The sequence below is a fragment of the Pristis pectinata genome, chromosome 9, assembly GCF_009764475.1.
Source record: "Pristis pectinata isolate sPriPec2 chromosome 9, sPriPec2.1.pri, whole genome shotgun sequence".
Taxonomy (NCBI): Eukaryota; Metazoa; Chordata; class Chondrichthyes; order Rhinopristiformes; family Pristidae; genus Pristis; species Pristis pectinata.
In genome coordinates this window covers 69,074,758-69,097,105 of record NC_067413.1, presented here as the reverse complement: position 1 = coordinate 69,097,105, position 22,348 = coordinate 69,074,758, and the positions used below count along the sequence as shown (strand labels likewise).

At 39.5% G+C, this 22,348-nt stretch overlaps 1 protein-coding gene across 1 annotated transcript in view; it reads right to left on the bottom strand.

The window, feature by feature from the left end:
• The window catches only part of dtna (dystrobrevin, alpha), a 194,863-nt gene that overhangs the window by 149,300 nt on the left and 23,215 nt on the right, over positions 1–22,348 (bottom strand). The window lies entirely within an intron of this gene.

Below are 22,348 nucleotides of genomic sequence, written 5' to 3'. Positions count from 1 at the left end.
GTTCTAGCTTGTGGTGCTGGAAAATAACACAGCTTCTAAAACACACGGATGTAAGTGAACAGAGTACTTTGTTGTGATGCAGTTCACAGTTCCACAGTAAACAGCCCATGGGCTTGTCTGTACAAGTCATAAGAGAGCTGAAAGTTTAACACTTTATTCTAGGTAAAACTCACACACAAGTGGTAATGGCTGGGCTTTGAAGAAGGAGATTTGAAAACAGCTGTCAATGTATCTTTTTATATTTTTCTCCTGATAATTTCCTCACTTTAGCCTCTTTCTCATACAATGTCTGCAAATTGCACAGTAACACTTGTCCAGACAATAGGAACTCACAATTATACAAATATTTTTTTAATGTGATAAAAGCCAAGCTGTTTGACAAGAGCATCTTCAAACAAAATTTGACACCAAGCCACTTAAGATTTTAGGGCTTGTTTGTATAAGTTGTAAGGTGAACTTTAAAGGGGTGGGGATGGTGGTGTGGAAGGGGTGGGGATGGTGGTGTGGAGAGAAAATTATGACTGGGTGTGTGAGGGTCAGTGCGGATTCAGTAGGCCGAAGGACCAGTTTCGGTACTATATTACTCTCTATGACTATGACACATCCAGATAAGTTTCTGGAGCAATATGTGGATATGTTCAAAGATTTATGTATACGGGCATTAATGGGCACAAAGCCAAGAAACATATTAAGCCAAATATCAACCAAACTTACTGCAGCTTACACCAATACCATACATGCTGAAGGCTTTGTAGAGGAGAGGTTTAACGAACTCAAATGATATGGTGAGTTGGTCAACTCACCAGAACTGTGGATGATGAGGAATATCCTTTGCCCAAATCAGAGGATCTGTTCCCTGAATTGGCAGGGAACAAGGTCTTTTACCAAGTTGAAACCTGTCACATAATTAAGCATGAATAACGAAAGCCAACTCTGCAAACAATCAGCATTCATAAAGGGCTTTGTTATGTATCAAGCTGACTTTTGGCATAAAGTCATTACCCAAGATATTTCAGGCCATCCATGGCCAAGGTGTTAAAGGCAGCCCGTCGCTATCTACACAACCAAGATGACAGTTTAATCACGCATGCCACAGGAGAAGAAAATCTCCATGTACTTGAAAGAGTATTTTGAAGCCTTTGTGACCACAACTTGAAGCAGCAGAACAGTAAATGCATCCTTATGCAGAAAGAAATAGTTTATTTGGGTGGTGCAAATGATCTGCAACTCAATGGTTCAGGCCATTGACAAGGCTGAAAAACCCAAGAATGTCACTGAGTTTCAATTATGTCAGGTTTCAGCTGGATCTCACCACGGTACTAGCACTGCTACATGAACTACTGAAAAGGATGAACCACGGTGGTGGACAAACAAACAGCAGAAAGTGCACCGTCTTAGTAGTGACTCCCTCCTGATATCCTGCATCACTTGCATACCAAAGCTCACTTGTGATGTCTCCATTCAAAGAGCAAAGGTAGTCAGAAGCCACATACAAACAATGGCCAGGGAATGTCATTGCCTATGCATCACACAAACCAACAAAGAGCGAAAAGAATTATGTTCAGATAGAATAAGAGGTGCTGAAAATCAAATCCAGGATCACAAGATTCCACCAGTTCTTCTTGGGCAGACAATTCATAGCGGCACCAACCACAAACCCTTGATGGCCATGGATTGAGGTTAACAATGCGGTTAATGATGTGAGATCATATGCCACCTCTGAAAGTACTGAAGAAAAACACTGATCCATTTTCATAACACACAGTCTTCCTGAGTGACTGCTTCGTCGAGCACCTTCGCTCCGTCCACCGCAACAGCCAGGACCTCCCAGTGGCCACCCACTTCAATTCTGCATCCCATTCCCATACTGACATGTCTATCCATGGCTTCCTCTATTGCCTCATTGAGGCCAGATGCAGGCTGGAGGAACAACACCTCATATTCTGCCTTGGGAGTCTCCAACCTGATGGCCTCAACATTGATTTCTCTAACTTCCGGTTACCCTACCCTTCTTTCTCTTCTCCCCCTCTCCTTTGTCTTCCCTTATTCCTGTGGCTCCCTTCCCCCGCCTTGATGACCTGCCCATCTCCTTTCCCATCCTTTATTCCATGGTCCACTGCCCTCTCCTACTGGATTCCTTATTCTTCAGCCCTTTTCCTCTTCTACCTATCACCTCTCAGCTTATTTCACCTCCCCCCCCACCTTCCCCCTCACGTGGAATCACCTATCACTTGAACTCACCTATTAACTGTGTTTGCTCCTCTCCCTACCTTCTTATTTTTGCTTCTGCCCTCTTCCTTTCCAGTCCTGATGAAGGGTCTCGGCCCAAAACGTCGACTGTTTATTTCCCTCCATGGATGCTGCCTGACCTGCCGATTTCTTCCAGCAATTTTCGTGTATTGCTCCAGATTCCAACATCTGTAGAATTTCTTGTGCCTCTGTCATTGTATCAGATGATTCGGGCATTCAGTGATTTTGATCCTTTGAATTTGAACAGTTTGTGAAACAAAGTAGGATCAGCAGGGCTGCACAACTCCTCGTTACTCACCTCAACCAGAGACACTGAGAGACACAATGAATGAAGCACCAAGAAAGGAAGTCATGGAAGATAGGTCAGGCTATAAAGCACTGACTCGCAAATTTTCTTCTAAGCTACTGATAGATAGCATATTCTGTCACAAAAGTACACAGGATGTACTTTTTGCAGTAACATAGATGGCTCAGGACACATCTGAATCTGGTTCAGCCAAACCTGAAAAAGGTGGAAAAAAGAAGCAGACACTACAGCACATGCCATAAAGAGAAGAAATTCAGATTACATGATGAGGTTTTGTGTACCAACTCACCAGGCAGTTCAGAAAAATAGAAAATAAGATATTGGGGGTGTTATGAAAATGAACTGTTCCAAGACTTATCTCATTAGACTTGGTGGGATATTCAGCAAGGTTCATGTTGACCGCCACACAAGAAACCCAAAAGAACAGAGAGGAAGGTCGCTAGTTTGATTATGTTCCTGAAGTAAGTTCAGTTGAAGAAGAATTAACACAGTATTTCCATATGAGTAAGCAGACCTCTTTCGAATCCCTTTCAATAACCTTCTATTTGAATATAGAGGAGCGGAGCTAACAACATAATAATGTTTTCAACCAAAGAAATAACAGTCCAGCTTTTTGTTTTGAAGTTTTTGGTTTGCTTTTGTTTTATTATTATCTTTTTTCTTTGTTGTTTCATTATGATTCTTTCTTATTAATTTTGGGGTTCTCTTTTCATATAATCAAATTTCTTTTAAAATTCTTTTGTATTAGGTTCATTTAGTAAGAGACTGGGAGGTTCAGATTATATATTTTACTCCCTGTGTTTGTATATGTCAACTGTTATTACTGTAATCCCGATCTCTTCACACCATGTGTATAATTACTATTGTTATGTGTATCAATTTGAAATTTAATAAAAAGATTGAAAAAGAAACACAGAACACGATTGAACAAAGTCAAGAAGTGTTACCTCCAATTGGTCCAGAAACTAACAAGATCTGTTGAGGCTCCAAGATTGATATAAGCAATTATGACGATCAAAGAGAATTTGAAACCCAGTTAATCAGTTAAATTTGTAAATTTTGTTAAACTAGTTGCACTCTTTAAAATGGGGTAAGAAGTGTTACATGCAAATACTCCGATGTCACTGCATGATGTATTTGATTATATTTATATTGTTGTTTGCAATCCATGAAGAATCTCAAATAAAACCTTTCAGAGTTCTTTGTGAATCCTGCACATTACTCTCTACACTGCATGTTCCTTCAGAGTCTGTGAACCAGCATGGATATATATATGTTACAGCTAGTGAGAACTGCCAGAAAACATGTATATGACACCGAAATACAGAAACTAGGCAATGAACCAGTAGAAATTCAATGATTTTGCACACTTTCTGGATTCTCCACAGGCATATCTGATAACTAGCAGATGTTCTTTTCAAACTGTCGATTGATAATTATTAGTTTCATGTTAATAAGCATTATGTTTGTTCCAAATGTCATTTCTATCTTTTGTTCTTTATATTTAAATGACGTTAGAAAATATTTTTCACCTTTTGCATCCATTGTCCACGTCAGGCGATCACAGATTAATTTTATTAAGGATTGTGTTATTTAAATCGAATTTTCCTTAAGTTTACCGACATCCTTGCCGATAACATTTATATCAAATTTATTTGTCATTTATTTTATTTAATATTCTGTGTACCTTACCGTGATTTTTTTCCCCCTAATAATTACTGTGACCATGCTTTAAAAAAATAGATCCATAGTCCTCTGGTGCAACTTAGAGATGTAAAAGTTGCTGGATAAATTAAAATTTTCAGACCTTAATCTGAGAAACTACTAATCACCAAAAATAAATTAATTGGCTCAGTATAAATTGCAGGATCATGATGTCATAATATTTATCTATATGGTACCAGCCATTGCTCTTCAAAGTAATTTAATTTTGACATTTGTGGGAATTGTGCTGTGTAAGTTTATCTTTAACACACTACGTATTAGTTTGAGGTGCACTCTGCACATACGAGTCCACAAATATAAAAAGATTAATAACTAGCTCATCTGTTTATGGTGAAGATGATCAAGGAAAGAATGTGTGTTGATGGACCCCTCCACATCTCTGCAGATACCTCCAGCAAAGCTTTGCCCGCAGATAATGAAGGCAATATTACTGGTCTGTTGTGCACTTTGCCTTACGCACTTACAGCATTTTGAACCAAAAACAAAAAACCTTGGGGTCTGGAAAGACAAGCATCACAAGCTGAGTTCAGCCAACACCCTAAATCCACCAACTGGAAATTTAATTCCATCAAATGGATGGTCAATGTTAAGTAGATTTACATCCAATATAATGAAGTGTGGATGTTGGGAAACAAGTAAAACTTAAAAAATGCTGGAAACGATCTACACCTTACCTGCTGAAACAGAAATGGAGTTAACATTGCAGGTTGAAGACCTTTCATCAGAACTACTTTGACCTGAAGCAATACCAGTTTCTCTTAAAACAGATGCTGCCATGACCTGCTGATGCTTCCAGAATTTTCTGTTTTAATTGCACAAAATAAGTTGGCTTGATACTGACAAAAAAAGACGTTAACTCAATTGTTTGAACTGGATTTTAATCTGAATTCTACAGATGAAGGAACATTGATAGGAAAAAAATTACATTTTCCTCTGCATCTCCCACCCCCCCCCCAAAAATAAACTAGTTACACCTCCTCATAATCAAAGACAACTTTAAAAGTTTAAGAACCAAAACTTCAATCAAAAAAACTGTGCCTTTCTCTTCCTGTTGGTTAACCACTGCCTGGTGTTACACATGTTAAACTGAAGATTATACTAGATTGTGTTTCACCCCATGAGACTAGGGGATCTGAAAGATACACATATTATCAAAACATTCATCATAATTAACATTCCTAAGATACTACACCAACTTTTCTACAGCCTCTAAGTATTGTCAGGCAAAGAAAATATTGGCAGGACACAAATTGTGTTTTTCTCTCTTCCAAAGGCATGTCTGTTCTCTTAGGTATGTTTCTCTCACTGCATCTAAGTTTTATTTGAAACACTTTTTTTGACACTTTTCTCATTAGCATCTTTATGGACATAACTGATAACATTACTTCACGTTACATTATACTTCTTGGGATTGGACATGCTTATCATTGAAGTATCAATGGTGCTGACAAATGCAAATTCTCTTACAAAAAAAAGAAACAGGAAAAATAATCAAATATCCAATGGAAATTTTATATAAAGCAGATATAAAACTATTATAAACCAAAAGCATTCAATTTTATAATGGTAATGGGAGGAGTGGGCTCCAAGAACATCAGCATCCTGAATGATTCCAGGGCCCATCATGCCAGTGCTAAGAACAAAGTTGAAGCATTTGCAAACACATTCAGCCTGAACAGATGATCCATTTTGTCTCCTTCTGAGATTCCACCATCATAAAATCCAATGTCCAGCCAAATTGATTTATTCCAGGTGATATCATAAAACAGCTAAGAACATTGGATCTAGCAAAGGCTGTGGGACCAGACAACATTCCTGCTGTAGTACTGAAGATCTGTGCTCCAGAACTAGCTGTGCCTCAAGCTCAACTGTTCCAGTACAATTAGAACACTGTCGCTTACACAGCAATGTAAAAAAAATTGCCCAGGTGTGTCCTGTTGACAAATGCAGGGAAAGTTCATATCCAGCTAATTACTACCTAATCAATCTACTCTCAATCATCATCAAAATGATGGAAGGTGTCATTAACGGTGTTATCAAGAAGCACTTACTCACCAATAACCTGCTCACCACCACCACCACCCCCAACCCTGCTGTTCAGCTTGAGATTTGCTTAAACCACTCGGCTCCAGACCTCATCGCAACTTTGGTCCAAACATGGACCAAAGCACTGAAATCCAGAGGTGAGGTGAGAGTGACAGCCCTTGACTCGAGGTAGCATTTGACCAAGTCTGCCATCAAGAAGTCACTGGGCATCAAAGGGAAAATACTCCGGTGATTGGTGGCATACCTTACATAAAGATGGTTGGAGGTGCTGCAGGTCAATCATCCCAGCCACATGACATTTGGAATGTTTGAAAGTACTTTGACATTTTCCTTAATCTTGTCAGCTACTGATATTTCATGCCCTGTCTTTACCTTAAAAAATAAAAATAATATATTTTTTAAATACCCCCTATACTCCTGAAGGATCTCCCATGTTTTCAGTATTCTCTACCTGCCACATGCTTCCTTTTTTAGTCTTTATCCAACCCTCAATACCCCTTCACAACCAGGGTTCCTTGCATTTACTGTCTTTACTTGCACACTTATGGGAAACACAGACCCTGAACTCTCACTATTTCACTTTTAAGTTACTCCCATTTGTTGGATGTAGATCTATCTGCAAGTAGCTGCTCCCCAGTCTACTTTTGCCGAGTCCTGTCTTATGATATTCAAATTGGTCTTCCCCAATCCAGGACCTTAATTAAGGTCTGTCTTTGTCCTTTTCCACAACCATCTTGAAACTTGCAAAATAATGTTCACCATCCCCAAAATGCGCTCCCATTGACATTTCCCCCCACAGGATACACAAAGATTAGGTCCAGTAGTGCTCCTTCTCTTGCAGAACTCTTCATGTACTGGCTCATTACAACTATTTATGACATATTATTCATACACCTTTCTGTGACTTGCTGGCATGTCTGCTCCTCTATTTCCAACTATAAGGAAGCCTGTAGTATACATGGAGAAGTGATCATCCATTTCTTGTCTCCAAGGTCTACCCGTAGGACCTCATTAGAAGAGCCTTCTAGGATATCCTTCATTACTGCAGTAATGGACTCCTTAATCAATATTACAATGTGGCCTCCTATTTTACATCATTCCCATCATGCCCGAAGATTCTATTCCCACTTCTTAAGTATACTAATAGAATTAGCTAACTGTCTGCCCTCTGGCATCAAGCATTTTTCCAATGATCTATAATTCCACCTTTTTCTCAACGAGGTAATAAATGTGTGCAACTGTTCCTTTCTCTAATGATTTATTAAATAAATGTAACAATGCCTCTGCTATGTTTAGATTTGCTTAAAATGCATGTATTCAATTCTTCTGAATCAAGGATTTTTTCTTTCATTTCTCCTCTTTTTAAAGTATCTGCTATTCAGATGTTGTTGTCAATCTATCCTGTCCATCCTTTAATAGCTAATCCTGGCATTCCTATTTATTTTGAGGGGCCGTAAAGAATTTTACTCTTTGCTGTAGTTCTTTGCCTTTCTAATCCAAAGAGAAATGGTTATTTAGAGCAATTTTCAATTTTACATCAGATTCAATGTTTCATCCATTACTTTAAAAACATTAAAATAGAAGCAACAGCATGTGTTTCAAAGCCTTACTTTCTAAATTGCCAAGCTACTTTACTTTCAAGATCTCCAGAAAATTATCAGTGATCATGTTTGTGAGAAGTATAAAGTGTAGAGACTGAGAGTGACGATAGTTAGATTACTTTCATAAAATTATGCTTTCATACCAACAACAGCCTTAAAAATACATGCATCATAGAGAAGGAACAAGTTATTACTGCAGTAAAGCCTCTGATATTTGTCCTTTTAGCTGAATGGGACATTTGAGTTGTTGCTTTACTATATATAGAACTTGATACACCAGAACCACGTACAATTATAGCAGCAGTCAGGAAGTAAAATATCCCATATCAGACACTGCATTTCTTTCCATTCAGGAACTAGAATATGAACCTCAAGCTTTTTATTAGAGGATTACATTAAGATGAATCACTGAAAGCAAACCCTTTCCTCTCAGTGAACTTAAATTGGGAAACAGCAGCTGAATATTTCAATAATCTCTTCATACTATTTTATTGTTCTTTCATTTTGGTGTAGATCGTTAGATTTGAACACAAGGGGTTTCTATGGGTGTCCTCTGATCTCCAAAATGTGATCAGAAAAATGCACCAGAGATTTTATTGAACATAATTTGTAACTACCATTAATATTGTTTGTAAATTGTAACCCCATCCAATCACAACTTCCAGTAAAAATAACTTTCCTTATTTGATTTCTTCCATGGTACTGTTTAGTCAATGCAAGAGGATAAATTGTTTTATGAAAGGGAAGATCGATATAGTCAAATTATATTACCTTTACAAGGCATTAATGGCATCAAGACTCATCAGAATCAAGTGCAGACATCCCCAGACATTTTCCTGTAAACCGAATTTTGTTTTTGGACCATTGCCTGCTGTCAGCAGCTGCCAGTTAGGTTCTGGGAGGAGATGATGTGGTGGAGGTGGCCAAACCAGAGATAGCAATGGTCTCAGAGCTGCTGTGGAGCCAAAAGGAGCACTCTTGCTTCTCTCGGTTTCAAATTCTAAAAAGCACTTTATTCAAAACCTTCCTTTATGATAGTGGTTTCCAGTAGACCCTGTAAGGGAGTGTTGGCTGAGCTCCTTGTTCACCTGCTTTTCCTAAATGAAACCAGCCCAGTTTTCATCTACTGATGCTGTACACTCTTCTGTTCAACTACAAGTGAACCAAAAGCATATTCCTGAGCACCTCTTCAGGAATTCTTCAGATAAAATACTTTGCTGTTCTGCCTTTCATGCCTAAGTATTACTATTTATTGTAATCTACCGTAAGATGTTTTCACATAGCTCTATCTACTTCATTTGCACTATCTCACTTTCTGTGATAGCTCTATTACCCACAACTCTTGAAATTTATTCCCTTGAACATCACTTTAAAATGAAATACAAGATTTTTCATACAAAATTAAATTCAATATTTCAACCCTCTCTCCAGCTGCTTTAGACTCCCCGGGAATTGTCAGAGCCAGCACTGAAAAAAGTCTTTAATTTACTAAGTATAAAGATTCACCAATGTGCAGAATCTTGTATGAGGATACAAATGGCACACTGTCAAACTCAGCACTGTTCATAGCCTAATAGCTACATAAATCTCAAATAAAATTAAATGACACAGATTTTGATTGAGGTTATCGTATTTTTAAAATTATCAGCAAAAATATTCTTCTATTTCCCACATCTATTCAGGAAAGAACAGCTGTATAAATATGAAATTTACAACCTGTCATCTGCAGTCTTATTCTGTATTGGCCACAAGCTAAGTATAGTATTCAAACTACTTGCATACTTTGGTTTTGTCTTACCTACTGATAAGCCAAAGACATCTAAATTCAAGAATGAAGATCAGGATTAACAGGAAAATGGGAAAGACTGTTCAAAAATCTGCAGTCACAAATAAACTGTTGTGGTAACCTGGAATTGTTATACAAGTTCCCTTTTTTTAAAATTAGATAAGCATTTTGATCCAATAAGGTACGTATCAGACCGAAAGATGTTTTCTTGAACAAGAGATCAACACTTAAACCCTACTGTAAATTGACATTTACCTTTGGTCTTTCTGCAATGCTAATTTTCCTGTATCATCTTAGTCAGCTCAACAGCAGTGAAGGGATCAGAGGGAGTTTGGTTAAGTTCTCTTCCTCCTTCCATTGGACAGAATTTGACTACTTCCCTGGAAGTTTCTTTTTGATGTTTCAGATATGATAAAAAGCTCATCAGTTGACGTATTGTAAAATAAAGCAAAATACAAACTGCTGGAGGAACTCAGCGGGTCAGGCAGCATCTGTGGAAGCAGAGGCATCGTCAACGCTTCAGGAGAGTGTGGAGGGGAGACAGCCAGTATAAAGAGGTGAGAGGAGCGGTGAGTCAGGGGCTGGCAGGCGAATGGTAGTCCCAGATGAGGAGGGGGAATGATGGGCAGATGGAGCCGAGGTGGGGGCAGGGAGGGTAGAGGTAGAAATAGAGGTTGGAAGTTGATAGGTGGAGACACAGGAGGCTGCAGATGCTGGAATCTGATAAAGCAAGGAAGGTGATAAGTGGAACCAGTGAAGGGAGAGATGATGGGCAGATGGAACCAGTTGCAGGAGGTGACAGGCGACCCATTAGGTGTAGTATGTGGATGATAACAGATGGAAACAGGCTGGGGAAGGGAATGAAACTGGGTGACAGGGGTTTGCAGAGGAGAGGGGGTTGGATGGTGATTGGGATAACCTGGATGGATCAGAAGGAGATAAAAAGGAGCCCAGGGAGTTACCTGAAATTGGTAAATTCAACATTTATACCATTGTGTTGCAGACTACCCTGGCGGAATACGAGGTGTTGTGCTTCTAGTTTGCGTTTGGCCTCAACCTGGAGAAGGCCAAGAGTTCAGACAGGTCTGTGTGAGAATCGGAAGGGGAGTTGAAACAGCATGCAACCAGGATCTCAAGGTGGCCATTGCGGACAAAGCACAGATTTTCAGCTAAACAGTTGCCTAGTCTACATTGATGTTGCCGATATAGAGGAGACTTCATTGAAAACACCGAATGCAGTTGATGTTGGAGGAGGTGCATCTGAATCTCTGCCTCCCTGAAAAGGTTGTTTAGGTGCCTGGATGGTGGTGAGGGAGGGGGCATAGGAACAAATATTACACCTCCTATAATTGCAACTGCCAGAGGATGTGGAGGGGTGGGTGGGTATGGATGAGTGAACCAGGGAGTCACAGAGAGAGTGGTCGCTGCAGAAAGCAGAAAGGGTGGGGAGGGAAATATCATCGTGAAAGTGATAAAATTGATTAATTCCGCACAGGTGAAAGAGGCAGCACCAAGATTATCATCGATGTTATAGAGAATGAGTTGGGGAGTGGTGCCCAAGTAGGTTTGGATCAAGTACTGTTCCACGGAGCCAACAAAAAGACAGGCTTGGCTGTGATCCATGCGGGTGCCCAAGGCTACACCTTTGATTTGTAGGAAGTGAGAGAAATCGAAAGAGAAGTTCTGCCAGGTGGATGAGAGTGTTTGTAAGACAAACTTGCTCCATCTAATGCAGTCTCATAAAGTGAGGAGAAAGGGTGGTGGAAGCAGAGGTATCAATGCCACAGTTGTAGGACCAAACAAGATTGTGTGTACAGAATCTGTGAGATCTGAAAATGTTGACGGATGTAGCGAAAGTAATAAGCTACAGAAACTTTAGGAGCTTGAGCTAATAATCTGTAGGCCATTTTTCCTATAGTTGCACTCCAGATGTGAACTTCCATCATTATTGCAAAGAAGGCATCAAATACAAGATTAGTTCCTCTGGAAAGCCACTGGTACATCAGAATATGAACTTCCTTTAACACAAGAGAATCATGCTAGGACTGTAAGTAGTTGGGAAGGAAGGAATGGGGATAAAGGCGATCACGAGGTCAAACATTTTTAAAAATGCCTTTAAAATGCTCAATGGGGGCATGAAGAAAAAAAATATTGCAGAGGCTGGAGTTGTAAACAGAGTGCCTCAAAAAATTGTCTGCTGTAAGGAAACAGAAAACAAAGAGGAAAGAATTTCAGTGAGCCTGATGTACAAATCTTTAGACAAGAAATGAAGTAGATAGAAAAATTTGAGAAATTCACACAAATTGAGCTTTGCAAACTTTCAGAAGGAGGTGCTGGTGGGATTGGATTCTGCTGCCTCTTTTCTCTTTGGGACACCAGTTGACTGATCACCAACTATTATTGCATGAAACACAATATCTTATGCACATTACTTCAAATTCAAGGGCACCCCAAAGTACACCAACATTCCTTTTGTCTCCAATTTTTCAGTCTTTTCCTTCATACTGTCTCCATCATCCTCTCACAACCAATTTTCTAGTAGTTGAAGTGGACTCAGCATTCAGATATGATCATCAGTAAATCAACTTTTGCTCACTTCAACTTCTTAACCACATACATTCCCCTAACCCAGTCACATCATCCACGAAAACACTCTCATCTCTGAATGCACTTGCAACCTCCTCTCCACACATCACATTTCTGCTCATTTCAACCTACTTGTCTTTCTTAAGTACCTTCATTTCCAGCAAATTAATTACTGCCTTTTACAGCCTGCTGCTCCCCAGTGGAAACACCAATGTGTCTCTCTAGTATGAGCAGGGCATAAGCACTTTTGACTTAGTTAGCAATCTTCATATTTAGTTTAATTATCTTATGGTTAATTTGCTTTGCTTTCCTCAACTCACATTCAAATAAAATCATACTTCCAGGCAAGAGCAACTCTAGATTTCTCTTTTCCACAAGTAACTGCCTCTTCAAATTCCTTTGTCTCAACCTCCTCATCTTCTTTTCCATTATCAAAAGTGAAGAATATCACTTGGGCTATCGCATCTTCTGATTAAAACCACCTGCAGTGGCTTCACTGCTTCCTCCCCTCTCACTTCTCTGATTTCACATTCTCCGAATCACTCTAGCTCATTACTTTTGTTTTCAGCTTCTAGTTTCCTGCACTTATGATACTGTCACTGACAGGACTTCCCGCCATCTAGGATTTACAGGGTTATCATCAGAGATATTATTATAAATCCAGAGAACAGGGGTTTGGTGGAGATGGTAATTATATAGCACTGAAGTGGTGTGCATGTCGTATGCCAATTGTCAGCCCAAGTTTGGATGTTGGACAGAATCCACTGTGAGCTAGTATGGGTACATCATTATCATGGGTGACATGGCAGTGTAGCGGTTAGTGTGACGCTATTACAGCGCCAGCAATCAGGGTTCAATTCCTGTTGCTGTCTGTAAGGAGTTTGTATGTTGTCCCTGTGTCTGCATGGGTTTCCTCTGAGTACTCCGGTTTCTTCCCACATTCCAAAGATGTATGGGTAGGTTAACATGGGTTTAAATGGGCAGCGTGGACTCATTGGGCCAAAAGAGCCTGTTACTGTGCTGTATAAATAATAAAATAATAACATTATCGCATAATATGTGAACAGAGTAGAACACTAAAGAATTCCATTACATTTCAACTACAGTATCATTTTAGAGTTCCCTCATTCTACAAGCCTAGGATGCACATGAATCCATGAATGATCACTCATATGAGCAGACCCCGCCCCCATGCCCTCCCCAACACAAAAAAAATGCAGGCAGCTCACTGAGCTATTGACTATACTTGCGACAGCAGCGAAGCGTTTGTGTATTCCCTTTGTCTGAAGTGACCCTGATTGAACAATTAGCTTAACATAAGGGTGAACATTCTCAAGGAAATTTTAATCGGCTGTAGTCAATGATCTGATAAAGAGTTTAAAGGCCAAAAGCAGGGATCTTTCTCACAAATCTATTCCAATTCTATTAGGGCAATCATTGTTTTTACACCACTGCAGTTTAATTACATCATGTACTGCTAATAAACATTGGAATATGGGAAAAGTTTGGACCAGCAACACCTTTGGGCAATGTGCCTCACAGCCAATCAATTAACCACTGCTTCCACAATGATCATCGTGTGAAAGATAGATGCATCCCCCCACCCCAAACACCGATTGTCCAGTCTGCTACAATCCCTTGAAACAATAACTCAGACCTTTCCTTCAGTGTCTATGGTTCAGAAAGGTTGTTGACATGTTTCTTTAAGCCTGGCATTTGTACAGGTGCTGTGGATGTGCCATGACCTATTCAGGCCCACCCGTGACTACGCAACTATTTAACAACCTATTTGCGGAGTGGAGCAGCTTCTTATTTCATAGATATATAGAAAGCTGAAAAGATAAATGCACTGGGCTCATATTAATTCTAAAATCAATTTTCATAGGTTATTATCAACAGAAAGTATTATAGGCATTTGGAAAAAAATACTTCAGGCTGCAGGGTGCATAAAACTATTGGAATAGGTACAAAAGTGTTTCTTTTATAAGTAATAATTTGCACGGTAAGCTTGTTCCAGAATACAATGTTTGATCAGGGGTCAAAAGTAAATTGTAGACATTATTTTGCAGATAATTAGTTTATAATATTTTGGCCCTCCACAGCATATCCCAGCATTATTGAATTCAAAAGTTTAAAAAAAAATTATGGATTATTTTAAAGTTGAGATGGGTGAGGGAAGACTATATCATGACACCAGAATACAAATGGCATCAAAATAGTAAAAAATGTTCTCTTTGCTTTCCAATTACCTTCTCATTGGAATCCTTATGTAGAATTTGATGACTTATTCAGAACATTATCTTATCCAAATTGGTCCACTACATTTGAAAGCTGCATTCTGACTATAAACTAGCTATTTAACTATGGGGATGCAAGGAGATATACTTGATGAAGGCTGATGTTCAGTGCAGTATGAATGATATATTACATTCTCAGATCTGGTTTCTGACCATCTGAAAGTTGATGAATTTTATTGCTTTCAATCTTTTTTCTTTCCTGGTCAGCTGTCACTCTCAAATATTCCTCCCCCATTGGGCTGCAGTACAACACACTTCCCGTTGTACATTGATCTCCAAACGTTGGGAAAAAAATCATTACAACACCAAAATGGAGCAAAAGAATAGATAAAACCTGCTTAGCACTTTGACAGCACCACCCAATGTCAAAATGTGATACTGCAGCACATCAATTTTATTTCCTGAATTTGAATTTACAAACACACTAATTAGGAACTAGCATCCACCACTTGGCCTCTCAAGACTGTTCTGCCATTAAGCAAAATCACAATTTAAATTGCAACTCCATATTCCCACCTACTGTAATGTTTCATCTCCTTGCTTATCAGTATCTATCTATGCCTTAAAAGTATTCAAAGACTCTGCTTCTACTGCTTATTGAGGAAGAGGGTTCCAAAGACTCACGTTCCTTTGAAAGAACAAAAAAAGTGCAGCATCTTTATCTGTTGGATAATATGCTTTTTTACAAAAAATGTTTCCTCACAATATTCCATGTTATACTCCATTTGTCAGATCATTGGCCACTCACTTAACCTATCTATATCCCATTGCAGCCTCCGTATATCCTCTTCATAATGTATTTTCCTTTCTATCTTTATGTTAACAGCAAATTTAGCAAACTTATCTTCTGTGCCTTCATCCAAATTATTTATATACAATTGTAAAAAGTTGAGACTGTACCATCAGATGCACTGGTTACATCTAGCCAACCAGAAAGGCCATTTATATCTACTCTGTTTCCTGTTAGCCAGTCAATCTTCCATCCATTCATGCTACCTCCTACACTATAAGCTGTTATTTTCCAAAATAATTTTCTACATGGCATCTTATCAAATGCCTTCTGTTAATCGCAGTTTCTCATTATCTACACAATGCTTCTTCAAAAAAACTCCAATGAACAAACATGGGGAGTGGGGGAATGGTGAGAGGATCGGGGGGGGGGGGAGAAGGAGAAAGAGGATGGGGAGTGGGGTGGGGGAGAAGAGGGCTATGATTGAAAGGGAAGACAAAACCAAATGGGAAGGCAGGATATCAGGGATAAGTTATGTTCCATGGCTAAAAACAGAAGCAGGAGACAGAGGTCAAAAACCTGCAGATGTTGGAAACATAAAATAAAACAGCTCTTCCAAGTGAGGAAAAGATTCAGATGACCTCCTCTGCATTTATGAGACCAAGCATAGACTAGGCAACTGGCTCACAGAGCACCTACTCACTGTCTGCAATGGCCATCCCGAGTTCCCAGTTGCATACCATTTCAACTCCCCTTCCCATTCCCAAACCAACCTTTTCCTCCTTGGCCTTCTCCACTGCCAGGGTGAGACCAAATGTAACTTGAACAACAACACCTCATATTCCACCTGGGTCATCTATAACTCAACGGTATGAACATTGAATTTTCTAACTTCAGGTAACCCTTACGCCGTGTTCCTCCTTCTCTCCTTCCAATCCATTTTGGTCCTCTGACCCTCTTTTTTCCATACTCCCACTAGCTCCCCGCCTCCCCATCACCCAGTTTTGTCCCTCTCTCCCACCTGTTTCCAGCCACCTACCACCAACACACTTTTCCCACAGGATCTCCTATCGTCCATCCCCCCCCCCCCCCCCCCCCCCCCATCTTGCTTCGAGCTTATTCCTCTGGTCAGCCTGGTTTTGGCCTTCAGAGATATCCACCCTCCCTGCAGCTTTATAAGCTTCTCTTGTCTCCTTCCCAGTTCTGACGAAGGATCTTTGACCCGTTTCCCTTCCCACAGAAGAGGCCTGACCTGCTGAGTATTCCAACATCTTCTGTTTTTATTGCAGGAGGACACCAATGGACCCCACATGTCTGCTCCACCATTTAACATGCCAGCTCTGATCTTTTGCAAAAAACAAACTGCTGGAGGAGCTCAGTGGTCAGGCAGCATGTGTGGAGACACAATAGAAAGCAAATGGGGGAATCTGAAGCAAAAAAGATCCCTTATCTTTTACATCAGCATCACTTTCCCCCACTAACTCATATCACAGCTATAACAGCTAAAAGTCTATCAAGCAAATCAGCTTCCAGGGACCTGTTTGGTAGAGAATTACAAAGAGTTAACCTCTGGATAATGAAAGTTTTCTTATTTCTTGCAGAATAACCAACCATTACTTTGAGATTTTCAAGGCACATCAGCAAGGGGAAATATTAATTCCATCTCTACCCTGTCAAATGCTGTAGGAATGTTGTATATTTCAATGCAATTACTTCTCATTCTTCTCAACTTGAGAGAATAGGTCAGTCTGCTTAATTTCTCCTTATATGCCAAACCTGCCATCTGAGGAATCATTCTGGTAAAGTTTCTCTGAACTCCTATTGTAAGCATTTACTCTGTGGGCAAGACCAGACGTTTACACAATATTCCAGATGTTGTCTCACTAGGTTCCTGTATAATTGGAGAAAGTCATTTCTACTCCTCTACTCAAATCCTCTTTGCAATGAAAGCCAATATACCATTCTTATTTTTAACTACTTGCTGTACCTGCATGTCAACATTTAGTGAGTCATGTTCAAGGATACCAAGGTCCATCCTATTTTTTTTCTGCAAAGAGATAACTTGCTAGAATCAATGCAGTTTTGGAAAATGACAACTTGTACATCCACTATCTCGAAAACTACCTCCATCAAAAACCTTTAGTACAGATTATCAGATTCAGTCCCATTAATTCTCCCAAACTAATTTTTCTTACTACTAATAATAATTACTTTGTGGTGCTCATTCACTCTAAACCTGTAATCCTCCAAAAGTTCTGGGAGGTTTTAAATGTCTTCTTCCATGAAGGCAATTAGAAAATGTGCATTGTAGGTGGTTGGTGACAAGGCTAAAATACATCAAAATGAAATATTCATTAAATACTTGAGGTAAAAGGTAAACAGAAGAAGCTGCAAGTGACAGAGAAGCAGGAGGTGAAGTGATCATATTGGGTTTGTAGATGGATGGCGGGGGAACACTTCTCCTAGGTCTGGTTGAAAGCCAGGAAGCGTTCTGCTGTAGGTCGACTCAGGTGTCAAACCTGCCCAGGAGAAAATTAATTGATCTCAGAGGGATTGATTTACTTTAAGATGATGTCAATTTGCTCTCTTACGAGTAGAGATAAATTTGTTTACATTATTTTTCAGTCCTCATTGGGCCTCTGAGTTCTCCTGTCAACATAGTTGGTACTAACTTAAATAATGCTTTATTACACCTCACTATAGTCTCGAATGTGGAACCAACTCTCAATCCGCAATGTAGAATAGGATCAACATAAAGGACAGAGCATGACCCAATATTTTTTGGATCTTTGTCGGTTATACCTCCTCTGGAATCATGATCCAGCTCAAAAAAAATGAAAGCTTTCAGGTGCACAATCTCATTTCTCCGTTTATCAGAGTGGCACCTAGTCCTATCTTCTTCTTAAATCTTCTTAAACACTATCTACCTGGATCAGACAGGACAACAAAATCCAAAACAGAATTGCTAAAGAGATTTTAACAGTTAGGTAACTGTTGAGTTACCATTTCATTTCAATGAACGCAGTCCTGGATCCCATTAGTAAATCCAGGCAATAGCCAAGGCCAACAGAGTCAAAGAAAGATTACAGCATGGAAGGAGGTAACCTGCTAGTCCCATTCCCCTGCCTCCTACCCATAGCCCTGTATTTTGCTATCCTTTCTTGTCAATTTTCCCATTTAATGCCATGACCGAATCTGCCTCCATTAACCTCGACATTGATTTATAGATTCTCCACATTTTTCTCACTAGTGGCCAACAGCAGTGTCCCACATCTATTCTTTGCTGCATGATTAGAGGCTTAATATGGCTTCGAGGATATGAAGTATTCACAAACAGGACAGGTGCATAACACATTGGCTGCACATTATTTCTTTTAATGTGAACCACTTTCTCTTCATAAATGGAGAGTTATTAGCAAAACTTGTAAGTGTCAATTAAGTTTGACCAGTTATACCTTGCACTTGTGGGAACATTACAATATTTTTAGAATTAGGTGGTTTGCTCTCTGCTCCTCTGATTCATTGAAAAGGACAAAACATGCAGCCTATTTGAGGACATCATTAATAACTTGAAAAATTGAGAAATTACAGATGCTGGATATCTGAAATAAAATCAGAAAATGCTGGAAACACTGAGCAGATCAGGCAGCACCTGCAGAAAAAGAAACAGTTTACATTTCAGGCTGAAGACTCTTCATCTGAACATCTTTGACTCTGTTTCTCTTTGCACAATTGCTGACTGATGTGTTTCCAACCTTTTCTGTTTTTATAGCATTAATAACTTCCCTTACATAGGGTTAATCTCCTATCTCACTAATGTAGAAAAAGCCACCAGAGACTTCTGAAAGGCTCCAGTTTCAGAGCAATTAAAGTACAATGGGGACTTTGAAAAAGACAATGCTATTTTCGTACTGAATATTACCTACTGTTTGAATACCCAGAGCAAACAGAATTAAGAGAAATCTCTAGTGAAACTGTCTGCTTTTTGCAAGACTGAACATACTAACCAAAGTTTTGACAGTTTGACACTTTTCATTTTAAATAAATATGTAATCAGATGAGGCAATCTTTCAACTCTGGCTCAACAAATTAACCTTTTCAATCAGGGATACTGCTGTACTGCTTATGCCACCAATTAGATCATGGCACCAATAATTTGGTTTGGGCCCAGGGAGAAAGACAAAGAAAAATTTTACTTGAGGATTAAGCAAGCCATAGTTTCTTGCCTGTAGTAGAATAGTTTCTGGCAAGCACTACAGAGAAGGCCAGTTTTGCTGAAGAGGAATTCTGAGAGTATACTTAGGAGAAGGTGAACAATTAATGACTGAGAGAATTAAAGATTCCAACTGCAAATCATAGCTTGAAAAACAATAAAAATACACTCCAAGTATGAACACAACAAATTATTTTCATCAGCACCAAAATAGTTACAAGTCCCGCCAATAGGTATAATACTTTTTCCAAGACCATCATCATTCCTACTTACTGCTGTCTAACATAAGCAGCAGGAGTATTATCCACTCCTGCTGCCGTTTGATTAGCTGGAAAAGCTATTATGCAACTGATGCTGTGTTGGAGCAAACAATCACTCTCAGGTTGTCCAAGGCTACCCTTATTTATTTACTGGAGTATTGTCAATAATTTGTACTGGCCTAGAAGGATCCTGTTCACAATGATTGATGATCTTAACTGCCTAAAATCTAAAATACTTAGATAAGATATCTTTATTAGTCACATGTACATTGAAACACACAGTGAAATACATCTTTTGCATAGAGTGTTCTGGGGGCAGCCCGCAAGTGTCGCCACACTTCCGGTGCCAACATAGCATGCCCACAACTTCCTAACCTGTACATCTTTGGAATGTGGGAGGAAACCGGAGCACCCAGAGGAAACCCATGCAGACACAGGGAGGACGTACAAACTCCTTACAGACAGCAGCCAGTATTGAAACCGGGTTGCTGGTACTGTAATAGCATTACACTAACTGCTACACTACTGTGCCTGCCCTTTGTGCATAAATGATGTCTCAATCTTCAAATTCAACTTTATCTTCATAGTAACCAACTTGATCTCATAATGTATTGCACATCTTTCTTTCCAGTAGCATTCACTTGCTCTGAAAAGAGAATCAAAGAATTTTTGGACAGTCCTCTGCTTTTACTTAAACAATCTTTCTTTGCTTTAAATGAATAACTTTGCTTCTGAATTTGACTGCACAAACAACAAAGCCACTGGACATGTCATCAAGTCTATCCAATCACCATTGACATAGGCTGTCTGTGCTCTTCCAGAGAAGCATCTTGGCTCCTTCACTCAGTTACTTTGAGTTGTCAGTCACTCTTGACTTGATGCTAGTATTTTGCCAAGATAGCTAACAGCTCACTTCTTGAGGAAGGTAACCCCCTTGAATTTGAAGTTTCCCATCAATGTTAGAAAGAGCAATTAGAAAGCAACAGATCTGTCAAATTGTTCTCTAATACATAATCCATTGATTTGTCCTATCAAAAGAGAGTAAACAGGTTGGGTCTAAATTCTTTGAAGTTTAGAATGAGAAGTGATCTTATTGAAACATACAAAATCCGAAGGGGGCATGACAAGGTAAATGTCAAGATGTTTTCACTGGTGAGAGAGTCTTGAACGTGGGGACTTAGTTTCAAGATAAGGGGCCCATCATTTACAACCAAGGTGTGTAGAAATTTCTTCTTGCAGAGGGTGGTGAATCTCTGGATTTCTTATCCCAGAAAGTTGTGCAGGCTAAGTACTTAAAGTGGAGGTAGGTACATTTTTGAAAGATTGTGGAATTGAAGGCAATGGGGATCTGGCACAGAGGAGGAGTTGAGGCCTGGGTTAGACCTGCCATGATGACATTGAATGGTGGAGCAGGCTTGAGGAGCTTACTCCTGCTCCAATTTTCTTATCTTCTTGTATTGCTGTTCTGAACTCTATCCTAATGCGATGCAACTGGCAAATCTAGAGCAAAGTGGGGAGAATCACTGTCAAATGAATCTATCTGACATTCAAAGCTCTAAGTCTTATTCTTTCCAGTTATCTATAAGTCACCAGAACCCAAATACACAAAAAATGTTGGAAAAAGAATGTAAGAAACAGGAACAGGAGGAGCCCCTTGAGCCTGCTCCACCATTCAATAAGATCACAGCTGATTCAGTCTAGGCCTCAACACCCTTTCCTGCTCTCCTATAATTCTCAATTCCATTGTATTTCAAATGTCTGTCAGTCCCCACCTTGAATATATTCAATGACTCTGACTCCACAGCTTTCTGTGGCATAGGATTTCAAAGATCAACAACAATCTGAGAGAAAAGAATCCACAGCTCAGTCTTAAATAGGTGACCTCTTACTCTGAAACGATGATATTTCTGGATACCCAACTAGGGAAAACAACCTCTCAGCATCCTCCTCAAATCCTTATGTTTTAATAAGATCTCTCATACTTCCAAACTCAGTGGGAAGCTGAAACATGCTCAATCTTTCTTCATGCATGAATTTCTTTATCCCAGGGATCAACCTAGTGAGCCTTATCTGTAATGCCTCCGATGCAAGGACATCTTTCCTTAAATTTGGAAACCAGAACTGTAGACACCACATGCAGTCTACCTGCATTTTGCAAAGTTGCGTTAAAACTCTACTTTTATTCTCCATACCCTTTGCAATAAAAGGCCAACATTCCATTAACCTTCCTAATTACTTGCTATGCCTGCATGCTATCATTCATGTACTAGGACCTCCAAATCCTGCAACATTTTGTGGTCTCACTCTATTTAAATAATAATCTTTTCCATTCTCTCTTCTAAAGTGGGCAATCCCAGAATTTCCCAGATTATACTTCATTTACCAATTTCTTGCTCATTCATTTGCAGGTTTTATGTCCTCCTCACAACTTGCTGTAGTGTGAAAGGTTGTGGCTGTCATGTGACACCATTGAGTACTGGTTGAAAGTGACACCACTGAGCACTGGTCGAAAGTGACACCACTGTCTATCAAGGTCTAGCTCCACTC